This window comes from Papio anubis, chromosome 18 (assembly GCF_008728515.1).
Source record: "Papio anubis isolate 15944 chromosome 18, Panubis1.0, whole genome shotgun sequence".
NCBI lineage: Eukaryota > Metazoa > Chordata > Mammalia > Primates > Cercopithecidae > Papio > Papio anubis.
Genome location: NC_044993.1, coordinates 25577010 through 25599312, shown reverse-complemented (window position 1 = coordinate 25599312; position 22303 = coordinate 25577010). Strand labels below are relative to the sequence as shown.

The 22303-nt window shown below is 36.5% G+C and overlaps 1 long non-coding RNA gene across 2 annotated transcripts in view; it reads left to right on the top strand.

The window, feature by feature from the left end:
- The first annotated feature begins 4742 nt into the window (after positions 1-4742).
- Positions 4743-22303, top strand: part of LOC108583534 — a 101383-nt gene continuing 83822 nt past the window's right edge. The window contains exons 1-2 of one of the 2 annotated variants that reach the window (XR_001898270.3): positions 4743-9436; positions 9822-9939. This is a non-coding gene — a long non-coding RNA (uncharacterized LOC108583534). Of the gene's footprint in view, positions 9437-9519; positions 9940-22303 lie in introns of those variants that run through there. The other variant, XR_001898269.3, reaches the window with a different exon arrangement.

Genomic DNA, 22303 nt, shown 5'->3' with positions numbered 1-22303 from the left:
AGTAGGTACTCTAGAGCTCAAGTAGAAAGACATCTTGTTCTTTGCCAAGATTATAGATTTACAGTTCATTAGAACAGTGAGCCTCCTTCTAATAGTTTATAGGCTTTTTTTTCTTTTTTTAAAGTATATTTTATGTTACCAATTCTATGGTATTTGTTAGCACTTTAATAAAAACTGTGTCCCATTTTTGATGGAAAGCATCGTACCTTATGTATTTGACATACCGGTATTCATTAATTTCCCAACATTTCCTGTAATTTACCAGGTAAAAGGTGCTGTGCAAAGTGATCAGGAGCAGCATGATATATCTGACATGATCTCTCATTTTCTTTTATTCTATAAGCAAGTACTGAGCACCTAGTATGTTTTATTCTGGCCCTTGAGAGACACAGGCTACATGAGATAAAGTCTATATATTTAGAATCTAACAGATTAAAAGAGGAGCTAAGATGTTAAGGCCAGGTACTATTAATACAAGGAAGAATGTGCTTATATCCTTTTATAACAGGGGAGCACAAGGAGTAAAGGAAATTCTTTCAAAATTAAAGAAAAACATTTATTATAAAATTATGTATATATTTATTTGACATACCTCACACATTTCAGTCAAATGTAACCAGTCTAAATAATTGAACATTTATGCAACAAAAAAAACAGAGTATTCTATGTTTCTAAATATGGACCTGTCCTGCAATAGTCTAATAATAATATATTCTAAACTAAATAACAGTATCCAGTGTCAATTTATAAATCAAATAAATGAGCATATTTACTGTCAGTTTAGAAAAATATATATACAGCTTTGTTGCTCATTTACCACAGGAAAACCACCTCATAATTATTCTATGTTTTTAAATGATATTTTATTTGGGTTATAATAAACTACATAGTGACTTAAAGGAACGGGACAGAGGATATCTTTGTTTGTTTGTTTTCATATGCTGGACATAAAAGAAATTTGTAAACATAGCCCCAGTGCATCCCAGATGTATTTGCAGATTTCAGGCTCATATTCATTTATTTTAAAATTTTGCTTTGAAATCATTGCTAACATTTTTTGAACACTCATCCTATCCAGAGCTCTCTTTAAGTGTTTCCTAGGTTCCATCTCATTTATTCCTGACAATCATTGCATGAGACTTTTTTTTTTCCAGATGAGACATCTGAGTTGTGAGAAGGTTGAGCAACCTCCATAAACCAGAATTTTGCTCAATTTCACAGTCTGAGACATTTCTTCCCTAGAAGATGAGTCACAAGATAATAAGTTGTGGAGGAATTACAGGTCTAAGTTTTTAACCAACTGAAACTGTTGTACATGTGAAAATTGAACCAACTACTTTGTGGCCAGATCAGCATATTTCACAGTCACCTCTTTTTTGCTTTCTCTGCAGAATTCCACACATGGTTCTGCTTAATGTTAAGCTACGCATGGAACCCTGGTTTAATTGTAACTGAAGTGGCACTTTTTCCCCATTACTGCTACCAGAGGAAGAAGTGACTTCATGTTAACTGAAATGCACAGCTTATATTAGTGTATTATACCTGAATGTTACAAAGTTCTTTTTTTTTTTTTTTTTTTGAGACGGAGTCTCGCTCTGTCGCCCAGGCTGGAGTGCAGTGGCCAGATCTCAGCTCACTGCAAGCTCCGCCTCCCGGGTTCCCGCTATTCTCCTGCCTCAGCCTCCCGAGTAGCTGGGACCACAGGCGCCGCCACCTCGCCCGGCTAATTTTTTGTGTTTTTAGTAGAGACGGGGTTTCGCCGTGTTAGCCAGGATGGTCTCGATCTCCTGACCTCGTTCTTAAGAAAATGACAGTGTACGTCCTGTTATTTGACTTATACTAGAACAGTGTAGGAGGTGGATTGTACTAAAATTGAGCAAGTGAAAAACTGAGATTCAAAACAAAATATGTCCAAACCACCAATTTCTCTTTAATTGAACTATATCATGTAATATTGTTTATTTCATTGCATCATTCGAATTAAAATCAAAAGTGCTATTACTACCACATGTAGTCCATTTAGGTAAGTTTTTATAATATAGTTAGCATGTCATCATATTTAATATTTCTTAGAAATATGCTTGGTAGAAAAATGGCCACATACGTGGAAATCATTTTATTTTTCTTTGTTCAAATTTGCTGTCACATAATTTTACATCAGCAGTTAATATACTGTTCTAAGCTAGGGAGAAGGTATTAAAACCATTATTTGGAATCTTAATTGAGGATCTGGGTACTAAAAACACATTTGGGTAGGTGTAATCTATTTAAGAAAACACAAATCACTTATTCCTCTGAAGCTACTTTTCAAAAATGGTGAAAATATTAAGAAGTTGGAGATAAAAACTAAGAATATTGCCTGCATGTGAATAACCTTGGCATTATAAAGTGAAACTAAGTGGATCCAAAATAACTTAGTGAGTATTTGGACCTCATATACTAATTTTCTACTTTAAAAATATCCAGATTGAAATTACCCAAAGCTGAAAAGAGGACAGTTGCATGAGCTGAGAAGAGTTATCTACCTATCTAACTAGATGCACATGTAACTTCATATGTGGAAAATCTATTACTAAAAGTACATAGCCAGTTTATCATCTTTATCACTCTATTATTACACATTGCTAGTTGAGACATTAAAGAGGTTTGATAAACATACTCCTCAGTTTTCTTCTTCTTCTTCTTCTTTTTAATTTTTTTCTTTTTTTTTTGGTGTTGGGGAGATAGGGTCTCGCTCTGTCACCCAGGTTGGAGTGCAGTGGTACAATTGTGGCTCACTGCAACCTGGAACTCCCAGGCTCAAAAGATCCTGCCTCAGTCTCCTGAGGAGCTGGAACTACAGGCACTTGTCACCACACTCAGCTCATTTTTTGTTCTATTATTTGTAGATATGGGGCCTCCATGTATTGACCAAGTTGGACTCAAACTCCTGGGCTCAAGTGATCCTCCCCGCTCGGCCTCCCAAAGTGCTGGGATTACAGGCATGAGCCATCATGCCCAGCTATATTCTTCAGTTTTCACCAGGGAAAAGATTATGTTGTTTCAAAAAACAAAATCATCCATAGAGTAAATAGGAAGCAAAATAATTCATCAGATACTAAACTAAATTCCCCTAAACAAAGGTGAGACCCTCTGTCCCTAACTCCCTGAATTGAGGGAAGGAAAAAAAGGAATGTAAACTTTGAGTAGACACCAAGACTAAGAACATGAGAGTACATATTATATCGCTGAATCCTGTACGCTGGATGATGCTGCCTTCTCTTGGAGACTTCTTCCCACGCAGAACCATATATTCTACTTGTCTTCTCCCACATCATTTCAGTCTCTGAGACTGAGAACTAGCCTCACTTAATTTATCCAATTATATCATTTTTATCTTCCATGTTCAGTTTTGGCTTTTTGTTAGCTCTGGCTACCACTGATTTGATTGGCAGATGAGAATATACTGATTATCTACACATATGATTGCTTTAAGAAGCCAGTAGATGAAGAAAATTTATGTCAATGATTGATTATCGGCAATGGTCATTTGGTGCTCGCAGCCAATTGAGCTCTAGGCTTTTATTTCCCTCTTGGAATGTGTGTATATCATTGTATGAACACACAGACACAGCATTCAAACTAACACAATCTGGGATAAATATCTTCTTCCAGTTTTCAGGAAATATTTTTGAGAGTGGGACATGGATGTAATAGGATGAGTTAATCATGTCCAGTAGTTCTCAGCACACTCTTGTCAGTAGACTGTGCGAGACTTCCTCTCCTGCTTGACTGGTTTCCTTTTCTCCTTTTCCATACACATCCTTCTCACCCTCTCATGAACAATGTTTCTAAAATGTTGGTGTACATATTTTTCTTGTTATGTATAATTGCTAAATGTTTTGTTTGTGTACATGCATTTTTTATTTACATAAGTTGTATTATACAATAGATCTTACCTGATTTTTAAAAATTTTCTTGCACTATGGCTTTAAGATCTATTCATGTTATGATGTGAACCTCTAGTATACTTCTCCGGCAAACTTTTTAATGATAACCATCCAAGTAGTTATTAATCCTGTTGCGTATCAAAATATCTTATTGAAATTTTTGCTTATTTGTTTTTCTTTTACTGTAAGACATATATACTAGATGCCCATCCCAGAAAACTCTCATTTGGAGATCTAGAGTACCAGCAAGTTTTAAGTCTTTGTAATATTGGGGTTCAGTCAAGATTGAGAATCAAAAGTAGGTTCCAGCTCTACACAATTTCTTATACTTCAACTCATACCCTTTATGTTATAAATCCCAACAATTCAATTAAACCTGCTTTCTTGGAGAGTATTAGTGTCCAGTTAATGTTAATGTTTTAAAATAATAGGTTCATTGGAACCTTCTGCAGGATCTGATATTAATTTGTGACTCCTACTTGAAAGGTTATCTTAGTTTGCCTCTTCGCTTTCCCCAGTGCCTGAAACATAGACTTGGGTACAAGTAGTGATTTTTGTTGTCGTCGTCTTTTGTTTTTAAAATTGTATCTTAGGCTGGCTGGGTGTGGTGGCTCACGCCTGTAATCCCAGCACTTTGGGAGGCAGAGGCGGGCAGGTAACTTGAGGTCAGTATTTCAAGGCCAGCCTGGCCAACATGGTGAAACTCCATCTCTATTAAAAGTACAAAAATTAGCCAGGCGTAATGGCAGGTGCCTGTAATCCCAGCTACTTGGGAGGCTGAGGCACCTACTTGGGAGGCTGAGGTTACAGTGAGCCAAGATTGCACCACTGCACTCCAGCCTGGGAGACAGAGGGCAACTCTGTCTCAAAAACAAAAACAAAAACAAAGCTAAAGAAATAGAGTGAAGAAACAGAAGGCGATCAATGAGGCAAGAAAGCCAGTGAAGTTTACATTATTGAAGTATATACCATCATGGACACCTGTGACTCAATCCTGTTGTTGACCTATGGAACCATGGAAAGAGTTTCACAAAAATGTTCTAGCAAATGATCAGAATGTGGACATTTATCCAATAAGTTCTGCAGCTCTTTGGTTGAGGATTTACCCTCTACCTGCCCCAGGTGTTAAGTGAGCTCCCTTCCTCTGTACCATCAGGCTGTGCCTATGCCACCAGAAGAGCAGTCACTCAACACTGGAGTAAGCCTAAAAGCTGCCACAGGGTTCCTTGAGATGAGATTCTGGAAGTTTGCAAAGTGCTGTCCCCCACTGCTATGCTGAAACTAGGGGGGCCAAGGGAATATATTGTGGACCTCAAGTAGTGTCTGCTTCCAATGACTTTCTCTTACTATCCTATTCTTATTTGTTCTTTTTTTTCTTCCTGCCTGAAAATAAAAATATGTTCACATACCGTGTAAAAATCTAACAATAGGCAAGACAAGATACTTTCCCATTCATAAATGCTTGATTTAATGCGAAAGGCAGATCATTCAGTCCAAAATGGTAGTGGAGGAGATATGCAAATGGAACAACTGAGACTGTTTTTGCAAAATCACCTTAGGAAAGTCAGAGAAGGCTAAGTGGGAAGGGCTAATCCCTGAGATGCATCTTAAATAATGTTTACAAGAAAGCCCATGACAGAAAACAACCTGTTTCATTAACATGCACTCTGATTATTTCCCTTCCATCTGCTTGCAGAGATAAATTATTCTGTTCTTGACTTTCTCTCTTTACACATATTCTCATTGTCATTATGTAAAATTTACATTCTTTATTTGAGTGATTATTTGATTAATGTTGGGCTCCACAATTGACCAGAGGCCATTAGAGCAGAAATATCTGTTTTCATTAATCTTGCTTGAATCCCAAGTAGTAACACAGTGCCTGACATACAGATAAATAAACAAACAGATGAGATGATAGAGTCCCAATATTGAGACTTAAGAGTCCAATGCTTTAGCAATCCCTTTAAAACAAACTTAATGTATGACTTTAGGAAGGTCATTTTTCTTTCATGGGCCTCAGTCTTCACAGTTGGTTATTGCATTTAGAGTCCTAAAATGGACCTTGTAGTCGAGTCTTTAATTACTCAAAATACCTTGAAGATAAATTTGGCATTTTTGTTTTTCAATAAATCAGTAACAGCCACTCTTTGTTGAGGCATTTGCCTTGGAAAAGAATCAACCACCTTTACATAGCCATAGCATTTACTTCCTCGGACTGGAGCTCACATCTACACAGGTCCAAACCCTTACCTGTCTTACCCTCCACATATAGTGCACTTCTATATAATCTTATGCTAGAAAGAGAAGTGTTTATTATTTGAATATCAAACAACATAGACAAGAGCATGCTTCCATTTGAAAAATCTTCTTGGTTCTATAGTCTGAAATATCCTCCAAGTAGATCTGTAATCAGGGAATATTTAAAGTCACTATATATATTTTTTGTTTTTTATTTTTAAAAAAGAGTGGGTTTTTTTGTTCAAATAAAGCATGTGGAATTGCTATGTTAATATAAATCAGGTAATGACAGAGTTGATTTTTAGTGTCTGGTCAGCCCCCACTATCTGGAAGGTCCATGGAGTCTCAGATATGTCACTAAGTCATACAGTCTTTGGAGAGTTGGGGCAAAAACAGAGGTCTGGTAAATTCACTGTAAAACATGGTTGACATAGACAATCATGGCATGTTTCTAAAAGCAGAAAAAATCCTCATTGGTAGAAAGTCACAAGATGAAGGCCCAGATAGTCTTATTTCATGCATCCAGGCCTCTTGTTACCCTCTTGTGTACCCAATTACAAAGTCAGGAGAGAGATCACAAATTCGTAATGGATGTGCCTCCTCTTCTACAGAAAGATACACACGACCCTACTGGGGAATGCATCCACAACTGCAGAGAAGAGAGAATATACTCTGAGAAAAACTATCTAGTGAGCTAAACATTTCCCTCAAACTTTCTGAGTTGTCAGCAGAACACAATGTCCCGTGCTGAAAATTATGTCAGCCTTTCCCCCCAGAAATCACTCCATAAAAATTTAGCTCTGTGCCATTTCAAATTCATCTGAGAAAAAGAGAGATAAAGTGTCCTTAAATCAAAGAGATTTATGTATTCCAATAAAGCTGCAAGATTTTGTTTTGATAGCAATAATGCAAAAGCCCACAAATTAAATGCTCTTGAGGAATGATTATGGCTGCAGGAGTTATTTTGTTTTTATCAGGATTGAATAGCTGTGTAACTTGTCTCTTACAGTTGTACAGATTGCAGTTGTATTGATAAGTGGCTTATGAGAAATGGTGTTGAATGAGGAGGAAAGTATAATTTACTTTTAATTTGATTTCATTCAGTAAACCTGACTTTACAGCTTGCATTGTACTTATTTATTATTCACCATCCATGATACAAAGTAACCTGCCACCAGGGACATCAATTATGATCCCCCAACTCCCCACCCAATGAAGATTGCTGTCATCGGAAGGAATGCCACGCTCTCTGCCCGTGTGTCAGTGACGAGTAAATATAAAATTGCCTCTGACCTCGAAGGGAGTTTCTGCTTCTTCTCACTCCCTATTGCCAGAGGGTCCTTCACTTTACTTGGCATTCACTAAAGAGCCACAGAGGCAGAATAGACTGATCAAGCAATCCGGAGGCCAGTCAAGATAAATTAGATGCTTAATTTATATGCCAGGCTTTGCAGACAGACTAATTACACAAAGACAGTTTGATAAAGTAATATAAGACTCTGCACATATTAGCCAGAGCCTGCTTCCGTGAAATTATTGCTGATATATGTGCTATGGGCTTTGAGATTTCATATGCGCAAATGTTCAGTGGGCACTATGAAACACATTCTATAAAGGTATTAAAACTGGGTGCTATCTGCCAATCGTTTCTAATTTTATGCTGCCACTAAGAGACTATTCTTCCTTTGCTTTGTGATTTTATAGCACTCATTGAGATGAATGTGAAACAGTTAAACAGGAAATCTGAAGATACGATGGCCAAGAAAGACACTGGAAATGAAGCACAGACAATTTTCATGGACCCAGTCACTAAAATATTGGTGAAAATGGGCCTTTTGAAGAATCACGCTGGATCTAAAGCTCTTGCCTTATCTCTTGAGAATTCAGTCTATCTGAGTGACCAGAGACACAGAATACAAGATAGGAGCTGAAACACGCCGATACAACAAGAGAATCCTTTGGCTGCTAATGTTGTATTGCAGGATCACAGGATCAAGGACAGACTTTATATTCCAGAACTTTGTGTTTGTGGACAGTGGCTAATAGGGGCAGCTAATAGCTCATGTTCTTGGAATAGCTTTAAACACTATAATTGAAACGTAAGCTTCACCTAATTGCATAAGAGGGGCTAAGAATTGACTGCATTTAGTATAAATACTGATGGAAAGAAAAGGACATTTTAAAGTGAAGGATGTGAGAGATGAGATAATTGGAAGAAGAAAAGAGTTTTAGGTAATTGAATGAGAAGTTTGAGGATATTAGTACAGCCAGAAGAGAAACAGCTCTCACAATTACAGGAAGGTAAAATTTTTAGAAGTTCCCAGATATGAGAAGATAGCATCAGACTCTCTCTCTCTCTCTCTCTCACACACACACACACACACACACACACACAAAGTCTTCATTTATTCCCAGAGAAAGATATTTAAAGCAAATACACATATAAAATAAACAAAAAATGTATCCAAAAAGTCACTGCAGCAACATACGAGGACACAGAATTTCTAGATGGGATAAGCACTGCCTATAGCAAAGTCAGACCTGAATAAATTTCCTCTGATTGTTCTACATGTTATGTTTCCAGTACAGTGGCTGCTCCCAGGTGAATAATGGTGCAGAGGTCATGGATATCTGGGTCATTGTGTACATTCATTCCTTTTCCTAGTTAGTTTTTAAGAGACACTTTCATCCCTTCCTGAACTTTGGTTCAGAAACCTCATAGGGTCAGAACCTTGTTTTCTGACTTTGAGTCAAGGGCTACCTTGGGGCTTCATAGAAGTTTTGACATGAAAAGTCCTCAATGTAGCTTCTCTAGAATTTCTGAAGAAAGTTTCAATTAATGATTTATAATTTCTCAAGGGAATGTGTTAAGTTCCTGGACATCTAAAATCAGCTTTGAAAAAATTTCTGTTCAACCCATGATTTAGCCTTTCCAGAGTGTTAGAGCACCTAATATCTCCTCTTTGATCTGTAGAATGATCAAGCAAATAATTGTGGCTACAGACACATGCCTTTACATCCCTAAGCTCCATGATACTTGGTTTGCCAACAGAGTTTCCTTGGCAACATGCTTTAGTTATGTTTTACACTCTCTAATTCCTCCTCTGACTCAATTTGTATCAGCATGAACTTGCTTTAACAACAACAACAACAACAGCAACAACAACAACACCACAGTCCTATATTTAAATTCTTTACTGAATCATAAGCTGCTGATTACAAGTGCATGCTGGGAGACAACACAGCATCCTCCATAAGTACAAAAGGTCTGTAAGTTCTGAAGGTAGACTTCCTCGGTTCTGTTATTTTGTCACAATGTAATCTTAGACATGTTATTTTTAAACCTTCAGATTATAATTTTTGTTAGTTTATTTAATAATATAGCAGTAATAATACTTACGTCACTGGATTGCAAAGGGAATTAAGTAGCATAATGTGTGCAAAAAGCTTAGCGGTATGCTTGGCACACAATTGGCATTTAACAAAATTTCAGTTGCTACAGACTTCTCACCAGACTAGAACAGTTTTTTCTTTTTTTTCCCGGAAACACATATGGATAATATTTCAAAGAAATAGAGAGTGGATTCTTTACAATCTCAAAAGTACAGTGCTCTCAGTTACACACAAAAAATTTCTACTTCTGTTTAACAGATACACAGATGAAGATGACATCTATGGAATCTTTTCCTTGCAATTGATGCATTCTTAAGTCCAGTAATATCATCTCACTTTGTATCCAAGACATTCTCTCTGTTCATGTAGAATTCAGGTAAGTCCCCTAAACTTTCTGGTCCTTTTCCATCTGTGGAAAAAGTGTGGTGGGAATATTTGTACACCAATGCTACTCTTTTATGGCTTTCAGTTACCAACTTATAAAAACCTCAGTTTTATCTAAAAAGTTAACTTTAATGTTTCATCAGTTACTAAAGTATCTTCATTCTTGGTTTATTTCCAAGTTTAATTTCTAGCCTAATGACATAGAAATGACTAATTCCTCTGGCACAAGAAAGTAATCAGTAAATTAAATATTCTTATGCCTGTATTCCAAACTTAAAATTGCTTGTTGGAAGTAAGGTTTGAATGGAGTATTTGATTACAGTCTTGAATAAATTTATTAATTTATTCAAAACTCATTTGAGTGTCTATTATGTGCTAGATACATACTAACTTCTAAAGAAAAAATGTGTGTATATATATATATGTTTTTATATATGCTTTATAATTCATAAAGTGCTTTTGAGTGACATTATCTATTTTAACATTTACAATAATCTGATAAGAAAGGTGAATATCTCCCATTTTAAGATAAAGAGTTTGATTGTGGGAGATGCCAAGTGACTTTTACATCATTCTATAATTAAGTACTGGACGGCATGTGGAAACAATCTACTAAAATTATATGTCATTTCCAGTCAAACTGCACTCATTCTAAAATTTTGTATTTGTTTGTTTTACCACATAGTCAGGAAACATCCAGTTCAATACTTGTCTTTATCAAAACTTTAACCCTATGATAAATAAAATTTCCTTTCTTAGCCTGGGTCAGTTTTAGGATATACTTATTTCTGAATGATGGACTAATGCAGTGAAAAGCAATACATTATGCAGAGTCGGAGGGCCTGGAAAAAAAATTTTTTAGCTAATATATAATGATTTCAGGTTTTCTGACTAATGAAATAGAGATTGTCATGTTTCTCTCTAAATGGTGCAATTTCAGCTCTCAGGCTGGAACTTTATCAGAAATGCAGATTTAGAAAAACAGAGTGGTCTATGCATCTGCTCAGTAGAATGGGCCATGAGAATGCTTGTAAATCTTTATTTCCGTAAACCTGATGATTCGAGAGCAGAAAGAATGATTAAGTTCCCATGATTTCTAAATAAGGGGTTTGGGACTCAAATCCATTTCTCTCTGGCTTCTAGACCACAGCCCCTGCCCCTGCCTAATGGAGTCTTCTGAATGTTCATCTTTTCATTATGGGGATGGGGAAGCTCCTTCTTCTCTGTAGCCTCAGTGCCAAGCGTATTATGGGTGTTCAGTAAACAGGTGCTGAATTGCCTGTGTGGATGAACTTTTCATCATAGCACCAAATACCTGCCTTAGTACTCCATTTTATGGGGCTGGAGGTTTTAAACTGTTCTAGCCAGGGGCAGTTGCCTTGTCATGTTATTGAAATTACTTATTAAGGTTGTTTATAACAGTCTCATCCAGAAGGTGATTGTTTCATGTTTAACACCTTCTCAGTGAACTCACAGCATCTGATGTTGTCTATTCCATTTTCACAGGCGCATCTGTACCCACATGCACACAAACATGGAAAAATGATGTTGTTATTATCTATTTTTTTTAAAAAAGTTACTTGTGATTAGCTTATTATAAGCCAAAATCTGGCCCCTGAAATTTCCATTATGTTTTCTGTCCTTTTTGGGGGGACAAATATGTAGTTTAATTGTCTATATATCCATATATATAATCTCAATATTTATATTACAGTCCTTTCCAGCTATTGCCAATTAAATACAAGACCACCAAGGTTATTTTTCTTCTAAAAATACTTTCCTTTGACCATCATGAGCACAACTAATACCATGACCAAGGACACTTTCTGTAAAATATCTCCATGGAATTTCTATGTCAGTGAAAAAAATATGTAGAAAAGAGAATTACCTTAAAGGCAAGTTAAATATTGAGACAACACATACGTTGGTATGTATAATCGCAAAAAACAATTTGATAACATTTAAAGTTCGAACTGCCTAAAATTTTTATCTCAGTGAAAAGAATATTGCAATGCATTTTCTGTACATAAACAATGTATTGTAATTAAATATTATTCAATATAAAACTGTCTATTTTTAAATATATGCTGTTATACTCAAATATACATATGTTTATGTATATCTAATATATGTATATTAAAATTTATTTAACCCTCTATCTCCCAAAAAAGGTTTACCACAAAGTAAATTTCAAGAGAGCAATGACATGTTTATATTTTGTTCACAGTTATATCTTCAGTAGCTGAAACATTACCTGCCAGATAGTAAGTAATCAGTAAATGTTTATTGACTTAATTACCAATGAAACTAATCCTAAGAACTTCTAATGGTAATAGCTTTATGCTAGGCATAAGGTTACCACTGATAATTCGAAGATGAATTTGAACTGTTCACCGTCTTTAAGGACCTACTAGTGTGTTGATTTTTATAAAAGCATATAGGGTAGGCATCACTTTCAATTAATCCATGTCCCAAAGTTGGAAGTCAAGGCTCCGTGAGACTGAGTGTCTTGCTCAAGTTCACCTATCTAATAGTGGCAGAGTCAAGGCTACAACAAATAATATCTATCAGAAATTTCTTTCAGAAATTGTTCTGCATGCCAACAATTAAACTGCCAATGTTTAGAGTAAGGAACCTCAATGAGTAAACCTGAAGCAGTTCCTTAATTGACTCAGCCTCTGGCATGATTCTCATGCCAGAGAATCAGCTAAAAGATACTCGGGGTCATCCCAAGGAACTCAACTCTTTAACGTGATTCATAAGCATAAGAAGAGCTCTTGGAGAAGGATTTTTCCCAGAGTCCCTAGAATTCCTGAAGTTATGGGTGTGAGACGAGGGAAGTGCTGGGCCAGGGTTTTTAGCTGTGAAAGGCACTGATTTTTGAAGTCTAAAAGAAGGTCACATGATTTTACTAATTTCTAGTGTTTTTTACAAAAATGGTTATTATGAGCATCGCACATTGAGTTGTCACTTTGAACACCTGGCAATTACAACAGTCTGGCTTTGCATCCCAAAGGAAAGACATACCGATACACTATCAAAGATTGTAACAAGTAGCACTACATATTACTGCCATAAGTAAATATGTTAATATATGTTAAGTGCCTTACAAATGGACAGATCTTTAAATGATTTATTTCTAATTTTAGGATTACATTTCAAAGAAACAATCTCAAATAAGGACAGACTTTTTTGAGAAAATGGTATATGTATTTTTTTCAAATAATGGAAAGAAGAAAATATTCAACTTACAATGGCCTTAGGGTTGTATGATGTGTGTGTGTGTGTGTGTGTGTGTGTGTGTGTTCATTTTGTGACTACCTACTACCTAAAATAGTTAATAGTTATAAATGCAAAGCATGTCTTTCATAGTGGTAATGTGCAGTGGACAACTATTTCACATGATAGGCTTTAACTTTCTCAAGGTATTGTTTCTCAAATAGCATATTCCTAGGCTCCAAAAGGACATATTTGTAGCAGTCTGAGAAAAACATATTTTTCCCTTTGGAAAAGAGATGATTCATTACTCAAATTTAAGAAACACTGTTTATTATAAAGTGTAAAGCCAAGTATATAACATATGCATGTGTTAACACACACAAACTTACACAAAATCCTAAAAGAAAATGAAAATGTTAAATATTATTTCTTTTCAGAATATTTTTATTTAAATGAATATATATTTTCCTTAGATTAAAAACAAGCAAAAAGCAGTAAAAATACAGTAAAACCATATTAAATTTACCAGTTATTGTATAATGAAGTCCAAATATATCTTATTTAGTGTTATTCTCTTTTACTTAGAATCACTTTTAATTCAAACTTTTATACATCAGCTCTATGGCTATCAGGCCATTTTGCAGCTTATTAATTGGATAAGATCTGTTGAGAACATTTTAACATTTTTTAAATCTTTAAACATATGTTCAAAAAAGCTACAATAGTATTGCCTTTCTGATCAATTCTGGATTGTTTTAACACAGAAAAAGATATTTCCTATAGTTTCAATAAAAGTGTATTATAAAATATAAATTATTAATATTACTATTAAGATTAATAATAATTATAATTATAGCCTGAGTAATGAATGAGTCTGATTCTCCACAGAGGAAATGGATGAAAAGAAAGAGGTGTTTCTGAATTAATTTGTTAGGGCATTTTACTTGTGAGGTTGGCATTATTACCTCTATTTTTTAATGCAAAGTTAACACAGAGAAGTTAGCAACTTTAATCAAAGCTACATAAGTTGTATATAGGTGAGAATGCCAGAATTTGAATTTGAACCTTTGGTCTTTACATACACTTTTTCACCATTCCTATGCATTCCTGCCTCTTAAGTCCCCTTAAAGATGAAGTCAAGATTCTGACCTTGTCCCATGCAGCCCTTTATCTCTGCATGTCACATCTCACCCTCTCTTTACTGTCAGTTCCACTGCAACCAGCTTCCCCATGGTCAATCTGGAGACCCAAACGCACCTGGTATTTTTCTTTTCTTTCTTCAACTCAATTAAAAAATACTTCTACATTTTCTTCTTCGGGTTTACTACTATGGACTACACACATCAGATGCTGAGAAATATGCAGTTAAGATACAGATATTCTTCAGAATCATTTTCATCATCTGCTATTCTTCAAGTTATCATTTTAAATATGCTCTGAAGATGTTTTTAAAGTACAATCTAGTCCAGGCGCGGTGGCTCATGCCTGTACTCCCAGAACTTTGGAGGGCCGAGGTGGGCGAATTGCCTGAGCTCAGGAATTCAAGACCAGCCTGGGAAACACAGTGAAACCCCATCGCTACTAAAATACAAAAAATTAGCCAGGCATGTTGGCAGGTGCCTGTAATCACAGCTACTCAGGAGGCTGAGGCAGGAGAATCACTTGAACCTGGGAGGCAGAGGTTACAGCGAGCCAAGATTGTGCCACTGCACTCCAGCCTGGGCAACAGAGTGAGACTCCGTCTCAAAAAAAAAAAAAAAAAAAAAAGTACCATCTAAAACTTGAAAGAGGTTCCCAATTCTGAATAGCTATTAGAAAACACATACACATGTGCGCATGCACACACACACACACACACACATCTCCCTTTATATCTACTTCTATCTGTGTATGCTTGTACGTCTATATTTTGCCATCGGACTCATGGAGTTCAAAATCAACACTGGCTTTCATTGAATGCCCCTATAGCAATATTAGCAAAGTGCTATTGCTGCTGGCTCAGTGCTTATTTAAATGGAATAGCAGGGCCATTTCTCCCCATGTTATGGGCTTCAGTGCACAGCAGGGAGCAGCTAAGTCTTTCTTGGCACACATCTGAGTGACTCTCCACAGAGGTCACCTAAGGACACAAGAAATTGGAGGCCAGATAAATATCCCTTTTGCATCTTCAAAGACTGACCTTTCTAGGTGTGCTTAAAGGAAGGGGATTTTTCTTCTCCTGCCAAGGACAAGAATCTGGCCTAAGCTCAAATGTTAACAGCAACAAAAACATTAATTCTAAGATGCCACTTCCTCATCAGAGCTTTCTAAGATGGGAGCATTCATTGCCAGTGTGAATTCTGTACCAGGAAGAAAATCACAGGAACAAAGGTACTAAATTTGAACCAGGGCACTGTAGGAAGCGTGGGTGCAAGTGTGGGCTTTGTACACAGACGAACCAAAATTTGTAACTGTTCACCCGAGTTCCACCTTCTAGCAATGGTCTTTTGTGATCTGGCAGACCCCAAGACAAGGATTTGAGAAAAAAGATCCCAGGAAGTACCTTCTTACTTAGTAAGAGGGAGTGCTTACTAGTGAGCCAGAGAGACGGGGAAGGATTAGTAGTTAACAAAGGATATTTTAATAAGCAGCTTACAGTTATGGGCAACTGAGGCTCAGTCCCATTGGGAAACTCTAAGAGACAGTATAGAACATGCCTCAGAGTTTTCCCACCAGGTAGGCCAAGAAGCTAGGTGTTTTTCTTCTCACTTCTATTGATCATTGCCTGAAGTTACTTCTGAGACCATTAACATCCTGGCACTCTAGGGGAGTTGCAGGAAGGTCCTATGAATATATATTGGAAACATGAATGTGAGAGAAATCTGGGTGGGGCCCTTGCTGTACTAGGTAGGTGACTTAAACTGCTCTTACCTTCATCTGTACATTGGGTAGAATCATCAGTATTTCACAAAGTGTTATTGAACATCAGCTGGAATTACATACATAAAAGGTCTAACAATGCCCATTCTCAACGACTACACAAAGAAAAGCATAGCTATATTTCACTTTTAAGGGGTGGCTGACAAAGGGTCCATTTAAATATTCTTAGGATACTATAAGCTTTAAGGCAATCAAGTCTCTGGGCCACATGTTGAAAGTCCTTGTAAAATAATATTTGAAGTGCTTTTATCTAGGGATAGAGGTGCTTTATTTGAAGGTGAGGATAGAGGTAAGAATGAATTATGAGTCCACTTACTAAGTAGCAAATGTATATTAACGCCAGGGAAAGGAAAGGTCATATAGGAGGAGGGAGGAAGTGAATTAATTACAAAGCATCTTGTTAAATAATTGTAAGAACCAGAGAAAAGGCTAAAAGAATTATGGTTCCATGTGTTGACTGTGGCCATGTCTACATTGAGCAAACAGGTCAACTTAGTTAACCAGGAAAAGAAAGAAAATATGCAAAGACAGCCTGAGACAATGAAATTTTCAGGTTCTGTCTTGGTGTGTGGACATCTAAATATATCAATTTACCTAGAAGAGTTATTTATGCATTTTGTTCAGTACTCTCTGTGGATATCTGTGCATGCAATGTCTATGTTTAAGTTATCAATACGTGAAAATAGGACCTTTCCTTGGGTTTTATAGGAAAGGTATAATTACCTTTTCATGTATAACAAAAACAGTAAAATATACTATAAAAACATAAAACCAATGCAAAATAATTTTAAGTCCATGTAAGGGTATTCTATTCGATATAATTAGGTGACTTAATTGCTCTTTTAGGACTATTTCAGATTCAAAGCTCAGTTTAAGCCTCATCTGAGATTTGAAATTTAACAGCATGCAGTTCTATGTGAAATACATGAAAGCAGACAGATAATTGGTTGGAAATTATGACTGTGTCCTTTACTAGACAGAAGACAGTGACATGATCTCTGCAACCCTCAGTTTGCTGGGCTACATGGTGACAGTAACAATTCTTACCTTGGATGAAATGTATTTGCCAGTCTAGAGTACTTCCTGGCGCTTACAGCATCATAACTCAGATATAATTCATTTAATCAATGCTCCTATGGGATGTTCTCATAGCCCAATGCATGACACATGGGACAGTTTCTGCAGATAAGCCAGGATGAACAAATTACGGTGTGGCATGAGTCTACAGAGTACATGTCCTAGAGGTACCACATATATTCATTACTAGAGGTACCACATGTATTCAATTATTCACAATATTTGTCAATGACTATCAAATATAGGACCATTTAAAAACCTTAGGAAAAAAAATACACAGAAGATCTAGCCACAGTTTGCAAGTTGTTTGTTTTAATAGGGAATCCATTTATATAATTAGCTATATAATTAATTACAATAAAGTGTTGCTAGGGATGTTTGAAAACAATTAGGAATTAATAATTACGAGTAATATCTGCAGCTGACACTAAGGTAGGCAGTGAGGCATATGGAGGTAACAACAAGAATCTGAAGACTGTGTGTTACAGTCCTACTTCTGGTACTAACTATTAGAATGACTTTGGGCAAGACATTTAACCCCTATATGTTTTAAATTTCATCATCCATAATATGGAATCCTTATGGGTCATGTAATTTTTTTCTGTGAGGGAAACACAGGGTGAGTAATTAGAATGTTGTCTGATATGTGGCAGAGTCTAATTAAGTGTTGGCTTTTATTTTTATGTCCTAGATTTTAGATGAAGGGCTTTATGAACACCATTTAATCTGATCAATACAGTGAACTAAGGCTAATGTCTTCCTCATTTTATAGACAGGGAAATTTGACTTCAAGACATTATTTTAACTTGCCCAGTTTTACACAGATAATCTATAACTGAGACAGGTTTTCTTCTATATGAGTATGATGCAATCTCTTACCCACACCACCATATACGCTCTTTGAAAAATCAGACAAAGCAAGGAGAAAAGTCAGGATAATGTCTTTGTTGGAAATGCAGACTCGGACAATTAAAGGATGTTGGCATTTAAAAAGGGGGTGCCTGGAGTGCTTAGAGGCCAGGCACAGTGGCTCATGCCTGCAATCCTCGAACTTTAGGAGGCCAAGGCAGGAGGAGAGCTTGAGGCCAGAAGTTTGAGACCAGCCTGGGCAACATAGAAAGACAAAACAAAAACAAAACACTGAACAACTTAACTTGGTGTGGTGTAGTTGTGGCTTGACTTCACAAGCTAGAGGTCAGAGTGAGCTATGATAACGCCACTGCACTCCAGCCTGGGCATCAGAGCAAGACCCTTATCCCTCCCTTCCCCGAAAAAAGGAGGGCTTATTATCTTATAATTGTGCCTGAAAAACAGTAGGTGGGAATTGCGAATCTGTATCCAAGGTCCCTCACTGTTTGGTGTGGTTGATGACGTAATCATGATTGAAGCTAAGATTTACCTGATATTGAAGAGAGTTGACAAGAAAATAACCCCTCTTTCTAACAGGCCATATTGCCTTCTCTATGTAATATTTTAATATATACTTAAAAAGGGCATAACCCAAATATCTTTTTTTCCACTCAAGAATCTAAATTAGCCTAGGTTCTTTGGGAAGACCCAGAAGAGAAAAACTGGTAAGTCTATGTGGGTGTTTTAAAGAGTCTGCTGTGAAAGTTCAGAAAACCAAATGACTAGTTCAGACTGGGCACAGCTGGAAAGATGATCACGCAAGACTAGTCTTACCTTGAGGCTGTAAAAAGATGTGTAAGCTATTATCCTCCCATAATGAGTGTTTTATTGACAGTAGATTTTAACCCCCTTTGCTCAATTACCTTTTATTTTACTTCCTTCAAACCCTCCATTCTCTAGGTGGCCATCTATTCGGTTATCTGCTCCAAAAACAAGTCATTCAACGTATCTAGCAGTAAACAGCAAACATACTGAAACTAGCCTGTCTTACAAGGAGTACATATTCAGCAGGTAAAGATGAGTTAATGGGATTTCTTAAATCTTGAGAGGGGGTTTCCTTCAGCTGCAGTAATTAACATGTTTGAAAACTAGAATTAATAAATAATCATAGCAAGTTCAACTTCAATTACCATTACAAATGTTTGTATTTATTTTTGCAAAACAATTGACATCTAATTAGCATGTTAAAAGCTACTTGTGTTCAGATATTAATCAGATAGCTTCTAAAAATCTTCGAGTTATTTATTAAGGATAAGCAGACATATGCATAACCGTAATTAACTCATAACACTACATGATCTATGACTCAAATAATTGTTAGAACTATGACCATAGACTCACCTGCTTATTCATTTATTCATTCAATAATATGATACAGCAGAAGCCAATTATTCCCTAAAATATACTAAGATTATTATAGCTGAGAGATGTGTGTCTCCTCTATATTACTCCAGAAAGCTAAAAGTTACAGGTACCAGAGGATATATATATCCTACTAAACAAAACTAGCTTTGCTTATAAAGCTTCTTCCAAATTTTAGTGCCCTTATAATGCTTTGATCGTGTTTTATTACTTCTTATTGCATTGTATGATAACATTTGTTTACAAGTTATACATTCCCATGTATTGCAAACTTCCAAAAAATGATATTGAAGTCTTTTAGTTTGCATTCCCAGTTCATGACACGATTGTCTAGAAAATAACAGACATCCACAAAATCTGTCAAAAAAGAAGGAATATCTACTGGTGTGATCTGTTGTTAAACTGTGCACTTTAAGTCTTTTTAAAGAGAGTTAACTCAAGGAAAAGTTCAGGCTTTGACATTAGACAGACCTAGAATGAGAAGCATGCCTCGGCCCTGCTCTACCTAATGTGAGCTAATCACGTAACCTCTGAACCTCAGATACCTCATCTGTAAAGGAGGAATTATATTTCTTACCTCACAGAGTGGTGGCAAGTATTTCGTGAGATAAATATAAATTCCAGCCACTATGAGCATTAAGAGACCTCTTTCCTGCAACTCATACATCAACTATAAAAGGCCTCCCTTTCAGCCTTAGCCCAGTTTGTGGCATGAAGTCAGCCCTTGGAATGTATAATTTTCCTTTATGTTTTTTAAATGTAGAAATATGATAAACTTCAAAAATGAGATTGCATTTGCAGAAAATCCACACTGATCCCAAGAACTCATTCCATGGCACAGCACTTGTTCAGACTCTGATAGAAGGACACAAAAATGTGGAGCCATTCTTATCTTCGCCTGGAAGTTTCCAAATTACATGGCTCTAGAGAGCAGTCTCACTGACTCAGCGAATGTGGCTTGGCCCAGTTTGCATGCTGCTTTGAGATGTTCCTTGGATTTCAGCAGCTCTGTCCTGCTCTCTCTGTCCCAGGGTATAATGTGTTTTCCCTGACTCAAAGTTTCCATGTTTGGAAGTCAGTAAAATAGTCTGAAAAGCAGTTTGTTGTTGTTGTTGTTGTTTGTTTGTTTTTTAATCAAATGAAAGAAAGTGGAGCAGAGCCAACTCTTGAAATGAAATACAAAAGCAAGCCAAGTGAAAATGCTAATATTTCAATTGCTACCCTGGGTATAGAAACTCAGAAGTGTAACAAAGAAATCTGAGTTCATATCTAAATGAGTCCTTGCTTCACTGTAACTTAGAATAGACATTGCCTTTGATAGCATGTTGAGAGAGAAGTCCGTCTACCTGGTTAGGTCATCTCTTGTGACTGGGACCTCAGTATCTCATTTTCCAGTGCCTCTATCATTGATTTGTTTGTTTGTTTGTGCTTTGTTTGTATGTTCAGCAGCAGCTTTTAAAATGTCTACCTATAATGCCCCATTTCAGGTATCCTGGCCCTTTATAATCCCCTCCCCTTGAGTCTAGGCTGGAACTAATGATTTGCTTCTAAAGAACAAAATTTAGCAAAAGGAATGGGATGTAACTTATCAGATTAAGTTACAAAAAGAGTCTGGTTTCTGTTTTGTTCAGCATCTCTTACTTTCCCATTTGTTCATTCTGATGGAAGGCAGCTGCCATTTTGTGAGCTGTTCTATGGAGAGGCCCACATGGTTAGCAAATGGGGGATGCATCCAGCCAACAACCAGAGAAAAACTGCAGTCTTCTGTTCACTCACCCCAAAGAAACTAAATCTGAGCAATAGAAAATATTATGAACTAAATAAAAAAGAAATCAGTCTGGCGTGGGCTCACGCCTGTAATTCCAGCACTTTGGAAGGCCGAGATGGGAGGATCATGAAGTCAAGAGATTGAGACCATCCTGGCCAACATGGTGAAACCCCATCTCTACTAAAAATACAAAACTTAGCTAGGCATGGTAATGCGCGCCTGTAGTCCCAGCTACTTGGGAGGCTGAGGCAGGAGAATCTCTTGAACCCAGGAGGCGGAGATTGCAGTGAGCTGAGATCGCACCACTGCACTCCAGCCTGGCGACAGTGTGAGACTCCATCTCAAAAAACAAACAAAAAACGTTAAATCAATCATATCAAAACATATCAAATCTTGTGGGATGTAACAAAACAGTGCTCAGAGAAAAACTCCTAACATTGAATTTTTATTTTGTATAAAAGAAAGATTTCTGATCAATAATCTAGGCTTTCAACTGTAAAAAGTAGAGAAATGAGACAAAAAATGAATTTGAAGCAAGTAGAATAAAACAAGTAAGAAATAATAGCAGAAATCAATGAAATAGAAACAGAAAAGAACATAGGAAAAATCACTAAAACCAAAAGCTGGTTCTTTGAAAAAGTAAACTGATAAACATCTAGCAAGACAGACAAGAAAAAGAAACAAATAATCAATATTAGTAATGAAAGAAGGGTTATCACCACAGACCACATAGACACTACAAAAATTTAAGAGAATACTACAAACAACTCTACACAGATAAATTTAACAATTTTCAAGATATGAACTATTTCCTGAGAAGCGATAAACTAAAAAATGTTCACTAAGAATGAAAGAAAACGGTATAGTCCTATAATTACTAAATAAATTGAATTAATATTTAAGGAGTCAGTTTTATTTTCAACGTTTTTGCAGAAGTAATCAGAACGGTTTCCTGTGTGCGGTACTCTGTGGCCTACCTGGGAACTTCAGAGTGGTCTATCCTGTTGGTCATTTTCTAAAGGCTAATGAATACTGCTTAGGGTCAGAATCATGCAAGAATGGCTCATGGGTGATCCCAGAAGTTCATAAACAAATATATGAT